This window comes from Dasypus novemcinctus, chromosome 10, assembly GCF_030445035.2.
Source record: "Dasypus novemcinctus isolate mDasNov1 chromosome 10, mDasNov1.1.hap2, whole genome shotgun sequence".
Lineage (NCBI taxonomy): Eukaryota > Metazoa > Chordata > Mammalia > Cingulata > Dasypodidae > Dasypus > Dasypus novemcinctus.
The window spans coordinates 94,221,612-94,245,870 of NC_080682.1; the positions used below are offsets into that span (position 1 = coordinate 94,221,612).

At 42.9% G+C, this 24,259-nt stretch overlaps 1 pseudogene; it reads left to right on the forward strand.

Annotated features, from left to right (window-relative positions):
- Positions 1-1,829: 1,829 nt before the first annotated feature.
- On the forward strand, positions 1,830-23,623 carry LOC101438589 (olfactory receptor 51B2-like; annotated as a pseudogene).
- The last annotated feature ends 636 nt before the right edge of the window (positions 23,624-24,259 follow it).

Below are 24,259 nucleotides of genomic sequence, written 5' to 3' on the forward strand. Positions count from 1 at the left end.
GGAGCTGCTTTTTGTTCCAAGACACTGCTTGTGTTCCTCGCAGTTGGCCCAATTATAGTCAGTCTAGTCCTCCTCGGACTTCAATGCCTTTAACTTCTGCTGCCACTAGTTTGCAATCTTTATTTATTTATTTATTTGTTTGTTTGTTTGTTTGTTTGTTTAGGTCTTGGAGCTGGGAATTGAACCTCAGACTTTGTACGTGAACAGCCAGCGCTTAACCCCTGAACCACATTGGCTTCCCTGATTAGTTTGTATAAACTCTGGTTTTAAGTACCTATGTGATTAGATTAGGCCCACCCAGATAATCTTCATTTTGATTAATTCAAATTCAACAGATTGATTACATGTGCATAATCACATGCTTGATACTCATAGTACAAGGGATTAAAGCAGAAAATCTTGTGGAGAGAGAATTTTAGAATTCTGCCCACCATTCCTATCAAAAAGTAATGAATGAGGAAAAAGAATTTCTTTTCTAACATCTGTGTTATTTTTACCGTATGTGTAAAATGCTTACTTTTAACAAGTCCCTTGATAGTGTGAGATACCCAAATGGGCTATAGAAAAGACCTGGAGTAAAAATCAAGTTTCAAGTGGTCAAAATTGCTAGGAGAATCAAAAGACTGATAATTGAGATTGAAGAGAAGCATCCATTTAAAAGAAAGATGTAAAAAGACACATATATAGCTCATTAATATTTACTTCGCAAATTCTATGATCTTGGTATTCCACACCTATTGTCACTTTAATTTTCATATAAGGCTGTTAATGACAATCAAATATTTAATGTGTATCAACCACATTAGATGGTAAGAATAAGATTTCAGAGACACTGAATTTCTTTACCACTATATTTACTGCATTTAAAACAAATTCATGAGATTTTAAGAAGAGATGCAAACTGAATGAGGGACATATTTGGGGCTCCATGAGTATCTAAGTTCTAGGGGATTCATAATGTATTTATTCATACCAAGTATTATAATATGGGTTTCAACTTAATTAGAGATAGTAAAATAGTACAGCACAAAGATACCTTTTTTTTTTTCCACTCACGAGATTATGAGGTTAGGTTTGCATCTCTAATGCTCAGTACTGTTTTTCATTTTAGTAGGTGTTCAATATAGACATACTGAATCAACAAATGCATGATGTGAATGGTGGATCCAAAATGAAATCACTGCCTCTTTTCCTTCCTTATAAAATATGTTCACAGCAGAGAGTAGAAGAAACTAGAGGGCTAGTGATAAAGAAAAATGTGAGGGAAATCAAGACCAATGAGGAACAAGGTCAAACGGTTTTAGATTTTATGTGAGTTTGAATGAGACATTTGGGAAAACTTTAGCAAGATTTCTGCCCTTGGCAATGAGAAATTAGAAAATATTGTATTTGGAGAACTGGATTGAGAAATTCATCTATAATGAGGGGAGAAGTAATTTGGGAACAATTCTATACAGAGGTTCTGTGATTTTTTTTAAATGATATGGCAAAACTAATTTTCATAGTCTAGTGATTTGCAATTAATTCTGTAGCCTCTGGTTAGCTTGAGTTGAGACGAACTGTAAGTGTAAGCTGTACACTAAATTTTGATGAACTAGTGTAACAAAAATGTAAAATATATCATTATAATTTTATATTGATTATATTTTAAATAATAATTAGGATGTAGTGAGTTAAAGAAAATATACTATTAAAATTAGTTGTTTCCTTTTGTGTTTTATTAAAGCAGATCCTAGAAAAATTTAAATTAACTATTTGGTTCAAGTTATAATTCTATTAGATAGTGCTAATCAAAAGAAAACTTTTTTGTTTCCTCTCAGAAATACACCATGTGGTCCAATATCAGTGCTGCCCCATTTCTACTGATGGGCTTTCCAGGTCTAGAAATATTCCATCCTTGGATTTCCATCCCCTTCTTTGTCATTTATGTCTCCATACTCTTTGGCAATGGCATCCTACTTTTCCTTATGAGAGAAGACAACACTCTTAAGGAGCCCTTGTACTACTTTCTGGCTATATTGGCAGCCACAGCCCTTGCAGTGACTTTGACAATGATGCTCACTGTATTTGGTGTCCTGTGGCTGGATCACAGGGAAATCAGCTATGAAGCCTAATTCTTCCAAGTCTATCTGATCCACTCATTCTCTACTGTGGAGTCTAGAGTCCTGTAGGTCATGACCTATGACCATTTTATTGCCATCTGTGATCCCTTGAGATATACTTCCATTCTTACCAATGTTAAGGTGTTGAAGATAGACCTGGAAGTTATAATGAGAGGATTTATGTTCATCATGCCCATAATCATCAAACTCTCTGGGTTCCCTTACAGCAAATCTCATGTCCTTTCCCATGCCTTCTGCTTACACCAGGATGTGATCAAACTTGCCTGTGCTGACATGACCTTCAATACACTATCCTATAGCCCTGGTCTCTTTTACTGGTTTCTTGGACTCTCTGCTTATCCTTATCCCTTACATCATAATCCTTAAGACTCCTATGGGATACATAGAAAACCCTGAGATGTCTGCAACAAAGCTTCTAGAACTTATAAATGAGTTCAGTAAAGTCACAGGTTACAAGATAAATGCCCAAAAATCAGTAGCCTATCTGTACACCAGAGGAGGAAATCAGGAATCAAATACCATTCACAACAGTAAATAAAAAATTCAAATACCTAGGAATAAATTTAACTAAAGAGGTAAAAGACTTATATACACAGAAAATTACACAACACTGTTCAAGGAAATCAAAGAACCCCTCAGTAAATGGAAGAATATTCCTTGTTCATGGATAGGAAGACTAAATATTATTAAGATGTCTATTCAACCAAAACTGATCTACAGATTCAATGCAATCCCAATAAAAATCAACACATCATTGTTTGATCAACTAAAGAAACTAACTATGAAATTTATTTGGAAAGAAAAGAGGCCCTGAATAGCCAAAGACATATTGAAAAAGAAAAATGAAATTGGAGGAATCACACTACCTGACTTCAAAACATACTACAAAGCTACAGTAGTGAAATCAGCATGGTATTGGCACAAGGATAGACATATTGATCAATGGAACCAAATTGAGAGTTCTGATATAAACTCTCATATATACAGCCATATGGTATTTGACAAGGCCACCAAATCCTCTCAAGTGGGAGAGAATGGCCTCTTCAACAAATGGTGCTTGGAGAACTGGATATACATTTGTAAAAGAATGAAAGGGGATTACCGACTCACACCTTATACAAAAATCAACTCAAGATGGATTAAAGTAACTAATCGGCAAGATGGTCGCTGAGTGAACTTGCCTTTGCGGTAGGTCCCGGGACGAGACGGTTGGGCGCAGCTGCAGGCTCTCCAAGGCCGGGTTCTTTCGGGATTTTTGCAGGGCAGAAGTGCCTGGACATCGATTGGGTGGAAAGGTAACGGAGAGGATTGGTCTAGTAGATATAGTTTGGGTTCTATTGCCTGTGTGTGAGACCCGCGCGCGTGCTCCTCCCTGCTGCGGGTGGGGGGAGTCACGGTTCAGCCCAGCGGCACCGCTTTTAGACGGCTCTGAGCTCTCGAGGAGTTCACGAGCTCGGGGCGAGCTGGGCACGGGTTGATGCGACGGGTCGCCTTTGCAGTGCGATTTGGGAAGATAGACGGTGCTTTGTTGTGAAGCGGGAGAAACTTGTGATTGCGAACATAAACAACAGTGCTTCCGCCTGAAGCCCCACCCCCAAAAGCCCGGCAGCCGGTCTCCGACCCAAATAGGCTGTAGGCAATAAAGAGACGTAATCGGAAAGTTGTATTAGGCTGCGGCAAGGGAGGGGGACACGTCTGGAAGCCGATTAGGGAATATTTTGCGAAGCTTGGGAAATCCGGTTTTCGAATCTGTTTCGACGTCACAGGCCGGGCTTCAGATCTGTACTAGCAAAGTGGCTGCGGTGTAGAGGCGCCCTCTAGTGGCAGAGGTTTGGAATCACAGGACGGGAGCTGTCTAAAAGCTGAAGTGAAATATACTAATGAGCCCAGCTAAGAAAATGAATTGCAGGGTTCAGTCATAATATAAAGTTTGCGGATCTGACTTCCCCCTTAAGGCTAGCACCCAGCTGAGGGGATCCCTGAGGGCTGTGTTACACTGCGGGGCTCCCAGGCTTCCTGTAGACCAGATTGGAGAGTGCCAAGTCTGAATTCCCTAAAATCTGGTGGCCCACACCACAGAGACTCACATCTCTTGAGACCTCAATATCTCAGACTTTTCATCCCTGAATCCATCACGCACTGAGGTCCATCTGAGGTCCTTAAATGCCCTAGCCTTCAACGTTGGCGTTCTTTCCTTATCGTTTCATTTTGTTTTGTTTTTATTTTCATTTTGACTTATTCTTTACTTTTTTCAATTTCCTGATTGCTAACACCGTATTATCCCCTAGTCTTCTCTCACAGCGTATCCCCCAAAGTCTTTCTTTTACTCAGTTATTTAAGGCTTTTTTTCGTGGTAGGTGCTGTGAAGTGGGTGCTTTAATTCTGGGTCGTGCATATCTGTTTGTTTTTTTTTTCTTTCCCCTATCTGTTCCCCACCCCTTGCCCATCCCCTTTTACTTTCCTCCTCTCGTCCCTTCCCCCCACTTTCTTTTTTTTTTCTTTCTTTCTTTTTCTCTGTTGTCTCTCTCCCTCTTGTCCCTCATATTCTACTTAGTTTATTTTAACTCAATTATAAAATAGGTGCGGCAGGAAACACCTCACATTCGCTGGGGTTTTCTCATCCTCCACTGCCTCATTTCTGTCTGAACTGATTTAGCCTACCTGCACTATCCTCTTTCCCCTACATCATGATATCAGCCACCATCTACTGGCTCTCCCATATTCCACCTCCCACCTCCCTTTCTTCGATCCACGAAGGGTCTAAGTCTTAATTTCTAATACCTATGTTTTGTTTTCTGTCTGTTATCCACTCTTGAAACTATTACCATTTTTTTTTCTTTCCATCTCTCACGAAATCAATAGCTTTTTAGCTCATACCATAATCCTCCCATATTCAATCACCTACCTCATAATAGGTACTCTACCTACTGCTATAACTCTACACAATTTACATAAATCTAACCTCCATCCTCCCAGATCTCATATTCTTGCTTTGTTAACATATATCACCAATATTACTTTACACTTTTCCCTTGTTTACACAATTGCCTTCCCCCAACACTAATACTTTCCTTTAAAGTGAACTTAACCAACAACAAGAAACTAGAATAAGAAGAAAAAAGTGATAAAGAGAAGATATAACACCTATGCAAAAATAACAGCTAATTAACCTCCAAGAGCAGACAAAGACCATAAGGAACTGATTAAATCCGTCAAGATAAAGAGATGACCAGAAAGCAACAAAAATCTACAAACCAAACCAGTAATCAGGAAAACATGGCTGAATCCAATCAACAAACCAATAATCACAAAGGGGAGCAAAACTTGGCACAAGCAATGAAAGATCTCAGAACATTTATCACCGACAAATTTGACGAAGTAATGAAAGGGGTTAACAACATGAAGACATCACTTGGAGGGGAAATTGCAGACATACGAAAAAACATAACAGATATGATGGGAATGAACACCACAGTTCAAGAAATCAAAAATACACTTGCAGCAAATATCAGCAGACTAGAAGAGACAGAGCAGAGAATTAGTGATGTGGAAGACAGTACTTCAGAAATCAAACAGATAGTAGAAGGGGTCAATAAGAAGATAGAAAAAATCCAATTAGGATTTAGGGACCTGAATGACAATGCAAAACGCTCAAACATACGTATTATAGGCATTCCAGAAGGTGAAGAGAAGGGACAGGGGTCAGAAGGAATGTTGCAGGAAATAATGACTGAAAACTTCCCAAATCTACTGAAAGAGACAGATGTACATATCCAAGAAGCACAGCGCACTCCACAAGTCATAAACCCCAACAGGCCCACCCCAAGACATATACTTGTCAAATTATCCAATGCTCAAGACAAAGAGAAAATCCTAAAAGCAGCAAGAGAAAAGAAAACCATCACATACAAGGGAAGCTCAATTAGATTAAGTGCTGATTTCTCCTCTGAAACCATGGAGGCAAGAAGGCAGTGGTATGATATAGTCAAGGTACTAAAGGAAAGAAATTTCCAACCAAGAATACTCTATCCAGCTAAATTAGCATTCAAACATTATGGAGAGTTCAAAATATTCGAAGACAAACAGAAACTGAAAGAGTATACCAACAAGAAACCTCCCCTTCAAGAAATTCTAAAGGGAGTTCTACAGGAAGAAAGGAAAAAACAGGAAAGGCAGAGTTGGAGGAGAGTATAAGACCAACAACAATAACAAAAAAGACAAAAAAAATATACAAACAAAATATGACAAACACAAATCCAATCAAAATATGGCTAGCACAAATAATTCCTTGATAGAATTAACACTGAATGTCAATGGATTTAACTCACCTATCAGAAGATTCAGACTGGGACATTGGATAAGGAAATATGACCCATCCATATGCTGTCTACAAGAGACACATCTTAGGCCCAGAGACGCATGGAGATTGAAAGTGAATGGCTGGAAAACAATCATACAAGCTAACAATAACCAAAAAAAGGCAGGAGTAGCTATATTAATATCAGACAAAATAGACTTTAAATGTGAAACAATTGTGAGAGACAAAGAAGGATACTACATTTTAGTGAAAGGGAAAATCTGTCAAGAAGATCGAACAATCATAAATATCTATGCCCCTAACAAGGGTGCCTCTAAATACGTGAGGCAAACGCTGGAAAAACTAAGTGAAACAATAGATACATCTACAATTATAGTGGGGGATTTTAATACACCACTATCAACTCTGGACAGAACATCTCAAAAGAGAATCACCAAAGAAACAAAACATCTGAATAGTATATTAGAAGAGCTGGATCTAATAGATATATATAGATCGCTACACCCAAACACAGCAGGATATACATTTTTCTCAAGCGCACATGGATCATTCTCCAAGATAGATCATATGCTAGGCCACAAAGAAAGGCTGAACGAATTCAGAAAGATTGAAATCATACAAAACATTATCTCTGACCACAGTGGACTCAAGCTGGAGATTTGCAAGGGACAGAAGCCTAGATTTCACACCACAATTTGGAAATTAAACAGCACACTCTTAGAAAAACAGTGGATCAAAGAGGAAATCTCAAAAGAAATCAATGACTACCTTGAAACAAATGATAATGATAACACAACATACCAAAATTTATGGGATGCAGCAAAAGCAGTACTGAGAGGGAAGTTTATAGCCATAAATTCATATATCAAAAAAGAAGAAAGAGAAAAATTGAAGAACTAACTGCACATTTGAAGGAATTAGAAAAACAACAACAAAGTAACCCAACAGGAAGAAGAAGGAAGGAAATAACAAAGATAAGAGCAGAACTAAATGAAATAGAAAATAAGAAAGCACTTGAACAGATAAACAAGACCAAGAGCTGGTTTTTTGAGAAGATTAACAAAATTGATAAACCTTTAGCAACACTAACAAAGAAAAAAAGGGAGAAGATGCAAATACACAAAATAAGAAATGAGAAAGGCGATATCACCACTGACCCCACAGAAATAAAGACTATCATAAGAGGATATTTTGAAAAACTATATTCCAACAAAAATGACAATCTAGATGAAATGGACAAATTCCTAGAAACACATAAGCAGCCCATATTGACAAAAGAAGAAATTGATGATCTTAACAAACCAATCACAAGCAGAGAGATAGAATCAGTTATTAAAAATCTCCCAACTAAGAAGAGCCCAGGGCCAGATGGCTTCACAGGTGAATTCTACAAAACATTCCGGAAAGAACTGACACCAATCCTGCTGAAACTATTCCAAAAAATCGAAACAGAAAGAACATTACCCAACTCCTTCTATGATGCCAACATTACCCTAGTACCAAAGCCAAACAAAGACATCACAAGAAAGGAAAATTACAGACCAATTTCTCTAATGAATCTAGACGCAAAAATACTTAACAAAATACTTGCTAATCGTATTCAACAACACATTAAACGTATTATACACCACGACCAAGTGGGATTCATCCCAGGTATGCAAGGATGGTTCAACATAAGAAAATCAATCAACGTAATACACCATATAAACAGATTGAAGGAAAAAAATCACATGATTATATCTATTGATGCAGAAAAAGCATATGACAAAATACAAAACCCTTTCTTGATAAAAACACTCCAAAAGATTGGAATACAAGGAAATTTTTTGAACATGATAAAGAGTATATATGAAAAACCTAAAGCCAATATTGTTTACAATGGAGAAATCCTAGACTCCTTCCCTCTAAACTCAGGAACAAGGCAAGGATGCCCACTGTCTCCACTCCTATTTAACATTGTCTTAGAAGTACTTGCTCGAGCACTGAGGCAAGAACCAGAAATAAAAGGCATTCAAATTGGAAAGGAAGAAGTCAAAATTTCATTATTTGCAGATGACATGATCCTATACATAGAAAACCCTGAGAGATCTACAACGAAGTTTCTAGAACTCATAAATGAGTTTAGTAAAGTCACAGGTTATAAGATCAATGCGCAAAAATCAGTAGCATTTCTGTACACTAATAATGAGCAAGATCAGGAGGAAATCAGGAAACAAATACCATTCACAATAGCAAATAAAAAAATCAAATACTTAGGAATAAATTTAACTAAAGAGGTAAAGAACTTATACACCGAGAACTATACAAGATTGTTCAAGGAAATCAAAGAAGACCTGAATAAATGGAAGACTATTCCTTGTTCATGGATAGGAAGACTGAATAATATTAAGATGTCTATCCTACCAAAACTGATCTACACATTCAATGCAATCCCAATAAAAATCAATGCAGCCTTCTTTAAGGAACTAGAAAAACTAACTATGAAATTTATTTGGAAAGGAAAGAGACCCCGAATAGCCAAAGACATACTGAAAAAGAAAAAGGAAATTGGAGGAATCACACTGCCTGACTTCAAAACATACTACAAAGCTACAGTGGTGAAAACAGCATGGTATTGGCATAAGGAGAGACACATAGACCAATGGAATCGAATTGAAAGCTCTGATATAGAACCTCACATATACAGCCACATAATATTCGATAAAGCCACCAAACCCTCTCAACTGGGAGAGAGTGGCCTATTCAACAAATGGTGTCTGGAGAACTGGATAGCCATATGTAGAAGAATGAAAGAGGATTACCATCTCACACCTTATACAAAGATCAACTCAAGATGGATCAAAGACCTAAATATAAGAGCCAAGACCATAAAAACCTTAGAAAGCAGTGTAGGGAAACATCTACAGGACCTTGTAATAGGAAATGGATTTATGAATATCTCACCAAAAGCACGAGCAGCAAAAGAACTAGTAGATAAATGGGACTACCTCAAAATTAAAGCCTTCTGCACCTCAAAGGAGTTTGTCAAGAAAGTAAAAAGGGAGCCCACACAGTGGGAGAAAATATTTGGCAATCATATATCTGATAAGAAACTTATAACTTGCATATATAAAGAACTCCTACATCTTGAAAATAAAAAGATAAACAATCCATTTAAAAAATGGGAAAAAGACTTAAACAGACACTTCTCCGAAGAAGAAATACAAATGGCAAGAAAGCACATGAAAAAATGTTCCAAATCTCTAGCTATCAGGGAAATGCAAATCAAAACCACAATGAGATACCATCTTACACCCATAAGATTGGCAGCTATGAAAAAAACAGAAGAATACAAGTGCTGGAGAGGATGTGAAGGAAGGGGAACACTCATCCACTGCTGGTGGGAATGCAGAAGGATCCAACCATTCTGGAGAACAGTATGGCGGTTTCTCAAAAAACTAGCCATAGATTTGCCATATGACCCAGCAATACCACTGCTGGGAATATACCCAGCAGAACTGAAAACAAGAACACAAACCAATATATGTACACCAATGTTCATAGCAGCATTGTTCACTATTGCCAAAAGTTGGAATCAACCCAAATGCCCATCAACAGACGAGTGGATCAATAAAATGTGGTATATACACACAATGGAATACTACTCGGCTGTAAGAACAAACACACTACAAACACATGTGATAACATGGATGAATCTTGAGAACCTTATGTTGAGTGAAGCAACCCAGACATTGAAGGACAAATACTACATGACCTCAATGATATGAAATAAACAAGCTGCCCTAGATAGCAAGAGACTGAACGATAGGCTTGCAGGAAATCGGAGGGTGGAGGAAGGATATGAGCCGATGTCTGCAGGGGTGGAATTTAAGACGAGATGGTGGTAAGTATGAACACAAAGAAGAGATAAAAGGGGGGCAAGGGGTTGCCTTTGGTTGGGGCTTTGCGGGTTTGAGGGTGGCTGGGGAGGGACGGGTGGGTAACGTTGCCCAAAAGTGGGGGGAGGGAGGGGTAGCATACGAACCAGGAGAGGGTCAGGTGTTGGTGGAGAGTAAAATGCCGAGAAAATCATATCAAAATATAATAAAGAGGGTTACCTGTTTAGAATGCTCGGAGGGGAGGGTCTGATGCAGGACGGGCTCCTGGGGAATGTCTAAATGCTCATTCTGCCAGAGTGGGTGACACCATGGGGTAGAAACCCAAGTAGTGAGAGTGGGGGTGGACCCACATCCTGGGGAGGACTAATGCCATCCAATAGAGGGAACTGTATCCCTCGAGAGAAAGGGTGGCTCCCAGGGCATTGGGGCAGTTGAGCAAGTTAGGCCCTGAACACTATTCCATCTATCTCTGGAAGTGGCTCCTCAGGAAACGGAGGTTGGCTATCACTGAGGGCACCAAGGTGGAAGGGAAAATGGACGTTAAATGTGTGGAACCAAAGTAAATGGGGGGTAAGAGAGGAGTTTCTTGAGAGTACACAAGGATGGATAGAAAACATGTAATATTACACCATAACATATAGGAGATGACAGACTGATAATGTAAACCATAATGTAAAACATAGGATAACTAAAAATGTAAAGAACTGTGTATCCTAAAGTATGCACCATAATGTAAACACAGATGTCACCTTGTTAGAAAGCTAATGTCTCAGACTCTGTACATCACTTTAAGTAAATATGATATGAATAGGGCGTAAGAGTATCACTGTGGAAGGGAAAAGGTTTTCTGGTGGATGTGTGGGAGTGCTGTATATTATATATATACATTGCTGTGGTCTAGGACTCCTGTGAAGAAAAGCTGAATAATTAGGGAGGGAAAAAAAAAAAAAAAAAAAAGAAAAAGATAGGATGTGGAATTTTTTCAAGTCAACATTCTTTATCTAAGTTCTTTATCTAACTTTATCCAAGTTCTTTATCTATCCTTTAAACTCATCGCTATATGCCATTCCCTAGTAAGGGACCATGACATTATATTGGGCTTCAAATTTCGGGGAGTTCTGGATCACAGAGTGTTTCAACAATGGCAATGGAGGGATACTGGTATGGGATACCAATGACAGGTGATATATGACTGACAGGGAGCTGTACAGAACATATGTCCAGGGTGCATGGTAATGTTTGGATATACTCATAGTGGCAACAATTAAAAACCACAGTAGGGGGGGTACTGGGTTCCTGGCCAGTGGTGCTCTGTCGTGGTCCCTAGGGGAGCAGCGACAGTCTCCCAGGTACAGTGGTGGGGACCGGGAGGGAGTGAGGGTTCAACAGTGAGCCCCTGATACTAATGACTATGCTTGTGAGCTGATAAACCCAAAATAATAATAAGGCCTAGAGCAACTTTGTGCCTGGGAATTTCCTTCTGTCAGCCTTCATGTTACTCAAATGTGGCCAGTCTCGAAGCCAAACTCAGCATGTAAATGCAATGCCTTCCCCCCAGCGTGGGACATGACACCCGGGGATGAGCCTCCCTGGCAACGCGGGACCACTATCAACTACCAACTGATGATGCAACTGGAAAATGACCTTATACGGAAGGTTCAATGCGGATCAGCAGAATATCCATGTCTACATAAAATACCATGACTTTAAAATGCTGTTTGACCTAAAGTAAGGGGGAAATGGAAAGGAGAAATGAGTTTATATGGCTACGAGTTTCTAAAAAAGAGTCTGGAGGCTGGCAGAAGGTTTGCCCTCATGCACAACTGAGCAGAGTAAGAGAGACAGATAAAGCAGATACAACCCCCAGATATTGGTTCCTTTGAGGGCTAAAGAGACCCATGGGAGTTATGGTCATGGCCGATGGGGTTAACTACCAGGGCAGATGGCCCCTCTTTGGAAATGGTGTTTATGTGTGATGAATCTGGACTCAGATGGGATCTCCCTTCATAAGACTTTCATGCTAATGTGCTGGAGGTGCAGTTAATGTTGGGGTTTAAGATATATTTAGGGGATTTGAATCTCTGGACTGACAATGTGATAGCCAGATCCTGAGCCTCAACAGACTCCAGCACCTACAATCTGATTTATTGGACTTACCACACTCAGCTAAGATGGAGGTGAAGAAGGACAACCACCACACCATGGAGCCTAGAGTGATTACAACTGAAAATGGGAGGATTGCATCCAGCATCCAGGTGGAATCTGAGCCTCCTCTTGACATAAAGGTGCAATGGACACAACCAATCCAGTGCCCACATAGAAGAGGTGGCATTGGATTGGGAAAAGTGGACATAATGGACAAAGGGTATGGGGAAAGGCAGGAAGAGATGAGAGGTGGAGGCGTCTTCGGGACATGGAGCTGCCCTGGATGGTGCTTCAGAGGTAATCACCGGACATTGTAAATCCTCACAGGGCCTACATGATGGAATAGAGGAGAGTATGGGCCATGATGTGAACCAATGTATATGAGGTGCAGAGGTGCCCAAAGATGTACTTACCAAATCCAATGGATGTGTCATGATGATGGGAACGAGTGTTGTTGGGGGGGGGGAGAGGTGGGGTGGGGGGGTGGGGTTGAATGGGACCTCACATATATATTTTTAATGTAATATTATTACAAAGTCAATAAAAAATAAAAAAATTTAAAAAAAAAAAAAAAAAAAAAAGAACTTCTATATCTTGAAAATAAAAAGATAAACAACCCATTTAAAAAATGGGAGAAAGACTTAAACAGACACTTCTCCGAAGAAGAAATACAAATGGCAAAAAAGCACATGAAAAAATTCTCCAAATCTCTAGCTATCAGGGAAATGCAAATTAAAACCACAATGAGATACCATCTTACACCCATAAGATTGGCAGCTATGAAAAAAACAGAAGAATACAAGTGCTGGAGAGGATGTGAAGGAAGGGGAACACTCATCCACTGCTGGTGGGAATGCAGAAGGATCCAACCATTCTGGAGAACAGTATGGCGGTTTCTCAAAAAACTAGCCATAGATTTGCCATATGACCCAGCAATACCACTGCTGGGTATATACCCAGCAGAACTGAAAACAAGGACACAAACAGATATATGTACACCAATGTTCATAGCAGCATTGTTCACTATTGCCAAAAGTTGGAATCAACCCAAATGCCCATCAACAGATGAGTGGATCAATAAAATGTGGTATATACACACAATGGAATACTACTCGGCTGTAAGAACAAACACACTACAAACACATGTGATAACATGGATGAATCTTGAGAACCTTATGTTGACTGAAGCAACCCAGACATTGAAGGACAAGTACTACATGACCTCAATGATATGAAATAAACAAGCTGCCTTAGATAGCAAGAGACTGAACGATAGGCTTACAGGAAATCGGAGGGTGGAGGAAGGATATGAGCCGATGTCTGCAGGGGTGGAATTTAAGACGAGATGGTGGTAAGTATGAACACAAAGAAGAGATAAAAGGGGGGCAAGGGGTTGCCTTTGGTTGGGGCTTTGCGGGTTTGAGGGTGGCTGGGGAGGGACGGATGGGTAACATTGCCCAAAAGTGGGGGGAGGGAGGGGGAGTATACGAACACAGGAAAGGGTCAGATGTTGGTGGAGAGTAAAATGCCGAGAAAATCATATCAAAATATAATAAAGAGGGTTACCTGTTTAGAATGCTCGGAGGGGAGGGTCTGATGCAGGACGGGCTCCTGGGGAATGTCTAAATGCTCATTCTGCCAGAGTGGGTGACACCACGGGGTAGAAACCCAAGTAGTGAGAGTGGGGGTGGACCCACATCCTGGGGAGGACTAATGCCACCAAATAGAGGGAACTGTATCCCTCAAGAGAAAGGGTGGCTCCCAGGGCACTGGGGCAGTTGAGCAAGTTAGGCCCTGAACACTATTCCATCTTTCTCTGGAAGTGGCTCCTCAGGAAACGGAGGTTGGCTGTCACTGTGGGCACCAAGGTGGAAGGGAAAATGGATGTTAAATGTGTGGAACCAAGGTAAATGGGGGGTAAGAGAGGAGTTTCTTGAGAGTACACAACGATGGATATAAAACATGTAATATTACACCATAACATATAGGAGATGACAGACTGATAATGTCAATCATAATGTAAAACATAGGATAACTAAGAATGTAAAGAACTGTGTATCCTAAAGTATGCACCATAATGTAAGCACAGATGTCACCTTGTTAGAAAGCTAATGTCTCAGACTCTGTACATCACTTTAAGTAAATATGATATGAATAGGGCGTAAGAGTATCACTGTGGAAGGGAAAAGGTTTTCTGGTGGATGTGTGGGAGTGCTGTATATTATATATATACATTGCTGTGGTCTAGGACTCCTGTGAAGAAAAGCTGAATAATTAGGGAGGGAAAAAAAAAAAAAAAAAAAAGAAAAAGATAGGATGTGGAATTTTTTCAAGTCAACATTCTTTATCTAAGTTCTTTATCTAACTTTATCCAAGTTCTTTATCTATCCTTTAAACTCATCGCTATATGCCATTCCCTAGTAAGGGACCATGACATTATATTGGGCTTCAAATTTCGGGGAGTTCTGGATCACAGAGTGTTTCAACAATGGCAATGGAGGGATACTGGTATGGGATACCAATGACAGGTGATATATGACTGACAGGGAGCTGTACAGACATATGTCCAGGGTGCATGATAATGTTTGGATATACTCATAGTGGCAACAATTAAAAACCACAGCAAGGGGGGTACTGGGTTCCTGGCCAGTGGTGCTCTGTTGTGGTCCCTAGGGGAGCAGCGACAGTCACCCAGGTACAGTGGCGGGGACCGGGAGGGAGTGAGGGTTCAACAGTGAGCCCCTGATGCTAATGACTATGCTTGTGAGCTGATAAGCCTAAAATAAGAACAAGGCCTAGAGCAACATTGTGCCTGGGAATTTCCTCCTGTCAGCCTTCATCTTACTCAAATGTGGCCAGTCTCGAAGCCAAACTCAGCATGTAAATGCAATGCCTTCCCCCCAGCGTGGGACATGACACCCGGGGATGAGCCTCCCTGGCACCGAGGGACCACTATCAACTACCAACTGATGATGCAACTGGAAAATGACCTTATACAGAAGGTTCAATGTGGATCAGCAGAATATCCCTGTCTTCATAAAATAACATGACTTTAAAATGCTGTTTGACCTAAAGTAAGGGGGAAATGGAAAAGAGAAATGAGTTTATATGGCTACGAGTTTCTAAAAAAGAGTCTGGAGGCTGGCAGAAGGATTGCCCTCATGCACAACTGAGCAGAGTCAGAGAGACAGATAAAGCAGATACAACCCCCAGATATCGGTTCCTTCGAGGTCTAAAGAGACCCATGGGAATTATGGTCATGGCTGATGGGGTTAACTACCAGGTCAGATGGCCCCTTTTTGGAACTGGTGTTTATGTGTGATGAATCTGGACTCAGATGGGATCTTCCTTCATAAGACTTTCATGCTAATGTGCTGGAGGTGCAGTTAATGTTGGGGTTTAAGATATATTTAGGGGATTTGAATCTCTGGACTGACAATGTGATAGCCAGGTCCTGAGCCTCAACAGACTCCAGCACCTACAATATGATGTATTGGACTTACCACACTCAGCTAAGATGGAGTTGAAGAAGGACAACCACCACACCATGGAGCCTAGAGTGATTACAACTGAAAGTGGGAGGATTGCGTCCAACATCCATGTGGAATCTGAGCCTCCTCTTGACATAGAGGTGCAATGGACACAACCAATCCAATGTCCACATAGAAGAGGTGGCATTGGATTGGGAAAAGTGGACATGGTGGCTGATGGGTATGGGGAAAGGCAGGAAGAGATGAGAGGTGGAGGCGTCTTTGGGACATGGAGCTGCCCTGGATGGTGCTTCAGAGGCAATCACCGGACATTGTAAATCCTCACAGGGCCCACTGGATGGAATGGAGGAGAGTATGGGCCATGATGTGGACCATTGACTATGAGGTGCAGAGGTGCCCAAAGATGTACTTACCAAATCCAATGGATGTGTCATGATGATGGGAACTAGTGTTGCTGGGGGAGGGGGAGAGGTGGGGTGGGGGGGTAGGGTTGAATGGGACCTCACATATATATTTTTAATGCAATATTAATACAAAATCAATAAAAAAATAAATAATTAATTAATTAAAAAAAAAAAGATGGATTAAAGACCTAAATATAAGACCCAAGACCATAAAGACTTTGGAAAGCAAAATAGAGAAGCATCTACAGGACCTTGTAATAGGAAATGGCTTCATGAACTTCATACCAAAAGCATGAGCAGCAGAAAAACAAATAGATAAATGGGACTTCCTCAAAATTAAAGCCTTCTGCACCTCAAAGGAGTTTGTCAGGAAAGTAAAAAGAGAGCCTACACAATGGGAGAAAATATTTGGTAACCATATATCTGATAGGAGACATATATTGCATATATAAAGAACTCCTATATCGTGAAAATAAAAAGACAAACAACCCATTTAAAAAATGGGAAACAGATTTGAACAGACACTTCTCCAAAGATGATATGCAAATGGCTAAAAAACACATGAAAAAATGCTCCAAATCCCTAGCTACTAGGGAAATGCGAATCAAAACAACAATGAGATACCATCTTACTCCCATAAGATTGGCAGCTAAGAAAAAAACAGAAGACTACAAGTGCTGGAGAGGATGTGGAGGAATGGGAACACTCATCCACTGCTGGTGGGAATGCAGAAAGATCCAGCCATTCTGGAGGACAGTTTGGCAGTTTCTCAAAAAACTAGTTATAGATCTGCCATATGACCCAGCAATTCCATTGCTAGGTATATACCCAGAAGATCTGAAAACAAGGATACAAACTGATATATGCACATCAATGTTCATAGCAGCACTTATTCACTATTGCCAAAGGTTGGAATCAACCCAAATGCCCATCAACAGATGAAGGGATAAATAAAATGTGGTATATACATACAACGGAATACTACTCAGCTATAAGAACAAATACAGTACAAACACATGTGATAACATGGATGAATCTTGAGACCCTTATGTTGATTGAAGCAGGCCAGGCATTGAAGTACAAATACTACATGACCGCTCTGATACGAAATAAGTAAACCAAGCTGTCTCAGAGAGCTATAGACTGGATGATAAACTTTAAGGTAGTTGGGGGGTAGAGGAAGGTTGTGAGTTGACAGCTACTTGGGTGAAATCTATGATAAGCTGGAGGTAAGTATTTGTACAGGGAAGGGATAAAAGTGGGGGCAGGGATAACTTTAGGTGAGGCTGCCTGGGCTTTAGGGATGCTAGTAATGGGAGGATGGGTCAAGTTGCCCAAGAAATTGGGGAGAGAGTAAGGTGAACATTTGATCATGGGAGATTGTCAGGTATGTGGTTGAAATTGTGGTGCAGAGAAAACTCTTTAGAGAATGTAATATGGAAGGTTGCATGTTTGAAATGCTTAAGGGGGGGTGTCTGACACAGGGCAAGATTCTGGGGAGTGTGTGAGTGCTCATTTTGTCATAGTGGATTATTTCATTGGGTGGAGACCCATAAAATGAGAGTGAAGGTATACCCACATTCTGGGAGGACTGATATTCTCAGAGGGAATTGTTATCTCTTGAGAGAATCGGTGGCTCCCAGGGGGTTACGGCAGTCAAGTGCGGCAGCTTGCTCGGTCGGTAGAGGTGGGGTCTGGCTGCGGACGAGGGGTCGGTCCAGCTTAGGACGAGGGGTCAGTCCCACTTGGGACGAGGGGTCGGTCCCACTTGGGACGAGGGGTCGGTCCGGCAGCAGGCGAGGGGTCGGTCTCACAGGGGTTGCGCGGTTCGGCTGACGGGGTCGCCCGGCGAAGCCGGTGACGAAGGGGTCGCCCAGAGAACAGGCGACGAACTGGGGACAAGGGAGGCCAGGCCCTTGTCGGGGGCTCTCAGGACTGGAGAGCGCACGGCAGAAGAACTACCGCGGAGACAAGATAAACACGCAAGTCCACTTTATTGAGGGAGAGGCAACAGTTTTATAGGGGCTGGGGAAGGCTGATTGGTCGAAGCCACACCCTGTTCTGATTGGTTGCTGGCAAAAGGTCAGTGGGCGGTACTGGACGGGGGAGGGGTGGTGATTAGGGATTGGCTGTCGCTGTTGCTGGGGGAAGGGGCAGGGTTTAGGGATTGGTGGCTGCTGTTGCTGGGGTGGAGGGCAGACTTGAGTTTCCCGCCCACGCCTGGCTGTTGCTGCTGTTGGGGGAAGGGAAAAGGGCAGACTGGATTTCTCCGCCCACGCCTGGCTGTTGCTGCTGTCGGGGGAGGGGAAAAGGGCAGACTGGATTTCTCCGCCCATGCCTGGCTGTTGCTGCTGTCGGGAGAGGGGAAAAGGGCAGACTGGATTTCTCCACCCTGCGCCTGCGCAGGGAGGAGGAAGAAGAAGGGTGCCGCCCCACAGGCATCGTGTGGCGCCATCCGGGAGGAGGGGCGTCCGCGGAAGCATGACTGCCGAGAAGGGGAGACTCGAGGGCACTCTGCGCCCATGCTGAGCTCCCTTCAGGGGTGGCGGTGAGTCCGACCAGCCACCCTATTATGGGGGCAGCGGCTTGGCCTGCCGCGGCTGCTCCCCTGCCAGGCCAGCAAACCACACTTCAGCCCGAGGGGTGACCGCATTTCCCCCTTCTTTTCAAATAAGGGCCAGGATGGCAGCAGCAACAAGTAGCTGAGGCCCAAGAGGCAGTAAGCAATGAGGGAAGCGGGGCTGTAGAGGGAGGTGAGTATGCCGGGGATATAAATGTACAATTTAGGGGGCGGTATCTTGTTGTTGCAAGCAAGGGTGGCCAATGTCCAATTCTTGTTAATCTCGGTGGCTATAAGATCCATCTGCTGTTAAAAGTCCCGAAAGACAGCGTGTTACCGGTAGTTGATCTCTTCTTGGCGGCGAAGAGCGGTAGAGGCAGACTGTGTGATGGTCTGGAGGATCGCAGCAGTGAGGACAAGTCACGTCAGGGCACCAGTGACAGTGGTGGCGGCAGCGTCGGGAGTGGTGGAGACGTAGGCGAGGATAACAAGAAGGCCAAAATCTTCATGGGCGCGAGAGAGGCCGATGTTAATGGGGTGGGCCGACATGGGGTGGCCCAATCTTGAGAGCGCAGCGATGGGAGCCGAGGTGCGCGGTGAGACGAGGGGTCGGAGCCGACGGGACTCCGACGGTGGTCGTGGGCCAAAAGAAGGCCCCGACGAGGGGAGGGCGGAACGACAAGCAGTGGAGCAAGGCAAAGGGGAGCAAGTGCGGAGGGGAGGAGGCAGAGGTGAGGCAGGGGTGGAGGTGCTCAGGCACGCGCTCCTGAGAGTTTTATTGGCGCCTCTTAATCATAGCGGGTCGGTATAAGCCCCCGACATGGAAGGAGAAAGCCATCCAGTGATTCTCCCAGACCGCCGTGGATCATATGAGGTAGCCAAGGCTCAGGTAGCAGCAATGTTGCAGGAGAGAAGTCCCAAGGTGAGAAGAGAGGAGGGGGGGGTTGCCAGGTTATGGAGTGAGGCTGTGGTGGAGTTGCCTTGCCCCACATTGGGCGCCAACTGCGGCGGCTTGCTCGGTCGGTAGAGGTGGAGTCTGGCTGCGGACGAGGGGTCGGTCCCACTTGGGACGAGGGGTCGGTCCCACTTGGGACGAGGGGTCGGTCCAGCAGCAGGCGAGGGGTCGGTCTCACAGGGGTTGCGTGGTTCGGCTGACGGGGTCGCCCAGTGAAGCCAGCGACGAAGGGGTCGCCCAGAGAAGCAGGCGATGAACTGGGGACAAGGGAGGCCAGGCCCTTGTCGGGGTCTCTCAGGACTGGAGGGCGCACGGCAGAAGAACTACCGCGGAGACAAGGTAAACACGCAAGTCCACTTTATTGAGGGAGAGGCAACAGTTTTATAGGGGCTAGGGAAGGCTGATTGGTCGAAGCCACGCCCTGTTCTGATTGGTTGCTGGCAAAAGGTCAGTGGGCGGTACTGGACGGGGGAGGGGTGGTGATTAGGGATTGGCTGTCGCTATTGCTGGGGGAAGGGGCAGGGTTTAGGGATTGGTGGCTGCTGTTGCTGGGGTGGAGGGCAGACTTGAGTTTCCCGCCCACGCCTGGCTGTTGCTGCTGTCGGGGGAGGGGAAAAGGGCAGACTGGATTTCTCCGCCCACGCCTGGCTGTTGCTGCTGTCAGGGGAGGGGAAAAGGGCAGACTGGATTTCTCCGCCCTGCACCTGCGCAGGGAGAAGGAAGAAGAAGGGTGCCACCCCACAGGCATCGTGTGGCGCCATCTGTGAGGAGGGGTGGCCGCGGAAGCATGGCTGCTGAGAAGGGGAGACCCGAGGGCACTCTGCGCCCATGCCGAGCTCCTTCAGGGGTGGCGGTGAGTCTGACCAGCCACCCTATTATGGGGGCAGCAGCTTGGCCTGCCACGGCTGCTCCCCCGCCAGGCCAGCAAACCACACTTCAGCCCGGGGGGTGACCGCAGTCAAGTATGGCAAGCCGTCAGCATTTTTGAAAGTATCTCTGAATATGGTCCCTGAAGTAATGACGATTGATTGTCATGGTGAGCCCTGAGGGGAGGGAGAAAGAGGTGTTGAATAAATGGAATCAGGGTAACTGTAGGGCAATGGAAGTGTTCCACAGGATCATGCCATGATGGATATAGGTCATGTTAAATTACACCAAAATGTATAAAAGTTTATAGGCTAAAATATAAACCATAATATAAAACATAAGATAACTAAAAATTTAGAAAATTGTATAGTCTAAAATATAAACCATGATGTAAATCCAAATGAAACCATATTTGAAAACTATCATTTCAATATCTGTACATTAGCTGCAGCAAATATAATATGAACATGTGAAAAGAACACTGTTGGGGAAGGGACAAAGAGTTTGATGTTGGATATGTAGGAGTACCATAAATTGTATTGTATATGTGAATTACAGTGATCTAAAACTTATGTCAAGAGAAACTTAATAATCAGGAAAAATAAAAAGAAAGAAATAAAGGAGGTAGACACTGAGGAAGAAATGAAAGAAATTGCCTTGCTACTGTACATACAGGGCAATACCTGTAGCAGTGATGAAAGGTAAAATGTCAAAAACAAAGCTTTTCATTTTTTCATTTCTTTGATACCCCAATTTATATTTCCTTTATTCAATTTTTCTAAATTTCTATGTATTCTATATCTAATCTTTAAACCCATCACTATATTCCATTTTTCTATTAATGGAACCTGGCAATATATTGGGTTTCCTTTTTGAAGAAGTTTTGGACTACAGAGAGGTTCAACTATGGTGCCGGAGGAGCACTTGTGTGGGGTGTCATTAGTGGGGGGCACATAGTTGGGAGGGAGTTCTCCAGGGCATGTATACAGGGTACATAGAAAGATTTGGATATTTTCACAGTGGTTTCAGTTGGAAACGACAGATGAGAGACTGCTGAATTCCTGACCAGGCGAGCTATTTCACATTCCCCAGTGGAACAACACTTCCCCAAGTGCAATGGCAAAGACTAATAAAGATGGATGGTCTAATGATGAGACCTTGATTCTGATAGTGCCGATTATGAGCCTGTGTGCCTGAAATATGAACTAGGCCTATAGCAGTGTGGTGTCTAAGAGTTACCTCCTGAGAGCCTCCATGTTGCTCAAATGTGGCTACTCTCGAAGCCAAACTCCGCATATAAATGCATTACCTTACCCCCAGTGTGGGACATGACTCCCAAGGATGAGCCTCTCTGGCACCGAGGGATTACTACCAAGCACCAGCTGATGATGTAACTACAAAAAGACCAAGAACAAAGAGGTCAAATCACACTAGCAGAATATTTCAGTCTACATGTAATATCAGGTGTTCAAAACTGCACTTTGAACTTCAATAAAAGGAGGACATGGAAAGGACAAATGGGTTTATATGGCTATGAGTCTCCAAAAAAGAGTCAGAGGTCATCAGGGGGTGATGCTTATGCATGCCTCAGGAGGGTACCAGAGACAGCCAAGGTAAATGGAAACCCAGGTGCTGGTTCTCCTGAGTGCTGCAGTAACCCACAGGTTCTATGGTCAAGGCAGATGGCTCTGGAGTTCAGGGCCATGTCAGTTGGCCCTACTTTGGAGTTTGTGTTCCTGACTGTGATGGAGTTGGACTCAGATACATCCTTTCTACACATGCCTCTTCTGTCACTTTTATCAGACCTGTGGTTGGCGTTTGGGTTGGTGTATACTCAGGAGACCTGAATCTCTGAACTGTCCATGTGATGGCCAGGCCCTGGGCCTCAACAGACTTGCAGCTCCTACCCTCTGCTTTCTTGGACTTACCCTGACCTGCTGACAGGGAGGTGAAGAGGGTCAACCACCACACCAGGGAGCCAAGAGTGCCTACAGCTGCAAGCAGGAGAATTGCATCCATCATCCATGTGGAATCTAAACCCCCTCTTGATGTAGAGGGGGACTGGACATAGCCATCCCGGGTCCACAAGATGGCTGAATGGAGTATGGATTAGCATGGACTTAATGGTGTTCTACTGGGAAATATTGTGATTAATAAGGGAAGAAATTGTAGTAGTGATGTGGAGAGGGTGGCCACAGTGGCTGCTGATGGTCAGGAGAGGGAAGAAGAGATATGGTGTGGGGGCATTTTCAGGATTTGGACTTGTCCTATGTGGTGCTGCAAGGATGGATGCTGGGTGTTGCATGTCCTGTCATGGTCCACTGGTTGGATTGGGAGAAGAGTGTGGACTACAATGGGGACTACTGTCCATGTGCTGCAGCGGTTCTCCAGAATGTATTCGCTGGGTGCATTGGATGTGTCACAATGATGGAAGAGTTTGTTGATGTGGGAGGGGTGGTGTGAGTGGGGTGGGGGGTATATGGGAACCTCTTATTTTTTTAATGTAACATTTAAAAGAAAATAAAGAAGAAAAAAATGAAAAAAAAAAAGACTCCTATGGGAATTGCCTCAGGTAAGGAACGGTCAAGGCCCTAAATACCTGTATCTCTCGTATTAGCTGTGTTCTGGTTTTTTATGTCACTGTGACTGGGCTGACTTTTAATCATCAACTTGGGAAATATATGCCACACGTCATTCATATTATGAGCTATGTCTACTTCCATTTTCCACCATTTATGAATCCTATAAACTATAGTGTTAGAACAAGCAAATCCAAAATGTTATCAACTATTTTCTTTCTTTTCATAATATTTGAGCCTGATCTCTATGGGTCTCGCCATTATAGAATAGTTTTCCTGGAAAGAGGTATTTTGCAATATTGATGTGTCTCAGAACCAGAAGAAATTACATTCACATCATTTAAAAGACATAGATCCATTGATTGAATTCTTAGCTTCCATACCCTCCATCCCCAAGCACATTGATCTAAGTTTGTTTCTCTGTTTCCAGTAAAATGTGTACTTTATTCTGTCACTTTCTATACTGGAAGAATCACCTCTCTTTACAGATACCTGAGGCCAATGATACATGAAATGGTTGCAAGGTCTGTAGAAACAGAGGAGAAAGAGATAGCTTCCCAGAGTTCCCAAGCACTGTTTGGAAAACAATTCAATAATTCCTGGGTGTCTCACAGTGTCTCAGGGGCTGAAGGGTCTTAGACCACTGCACATAGGGTACCCAATATCCCTGGAGTGGATAAGAAGTAGTTACGCATAAGATATTCAGATCACAAGAGACTTTGCTGCCAAAGCAACCAAAGAACTCAGATTAGAACAGATACCAGCACGGTAGATGTCCACCAAAGTTTGCTGAGAATGCTCTGAGTTGATGAGTCTGATATATGTCAAGATGGGGTGAGGCATCCAAATCACCAATAATAAATTAAAGTTCCATTTCTTACACACCTGAATTTATGTTCTGTGTCTTGCAATTCATATTCTTTTTAGATGCTTAAAGAA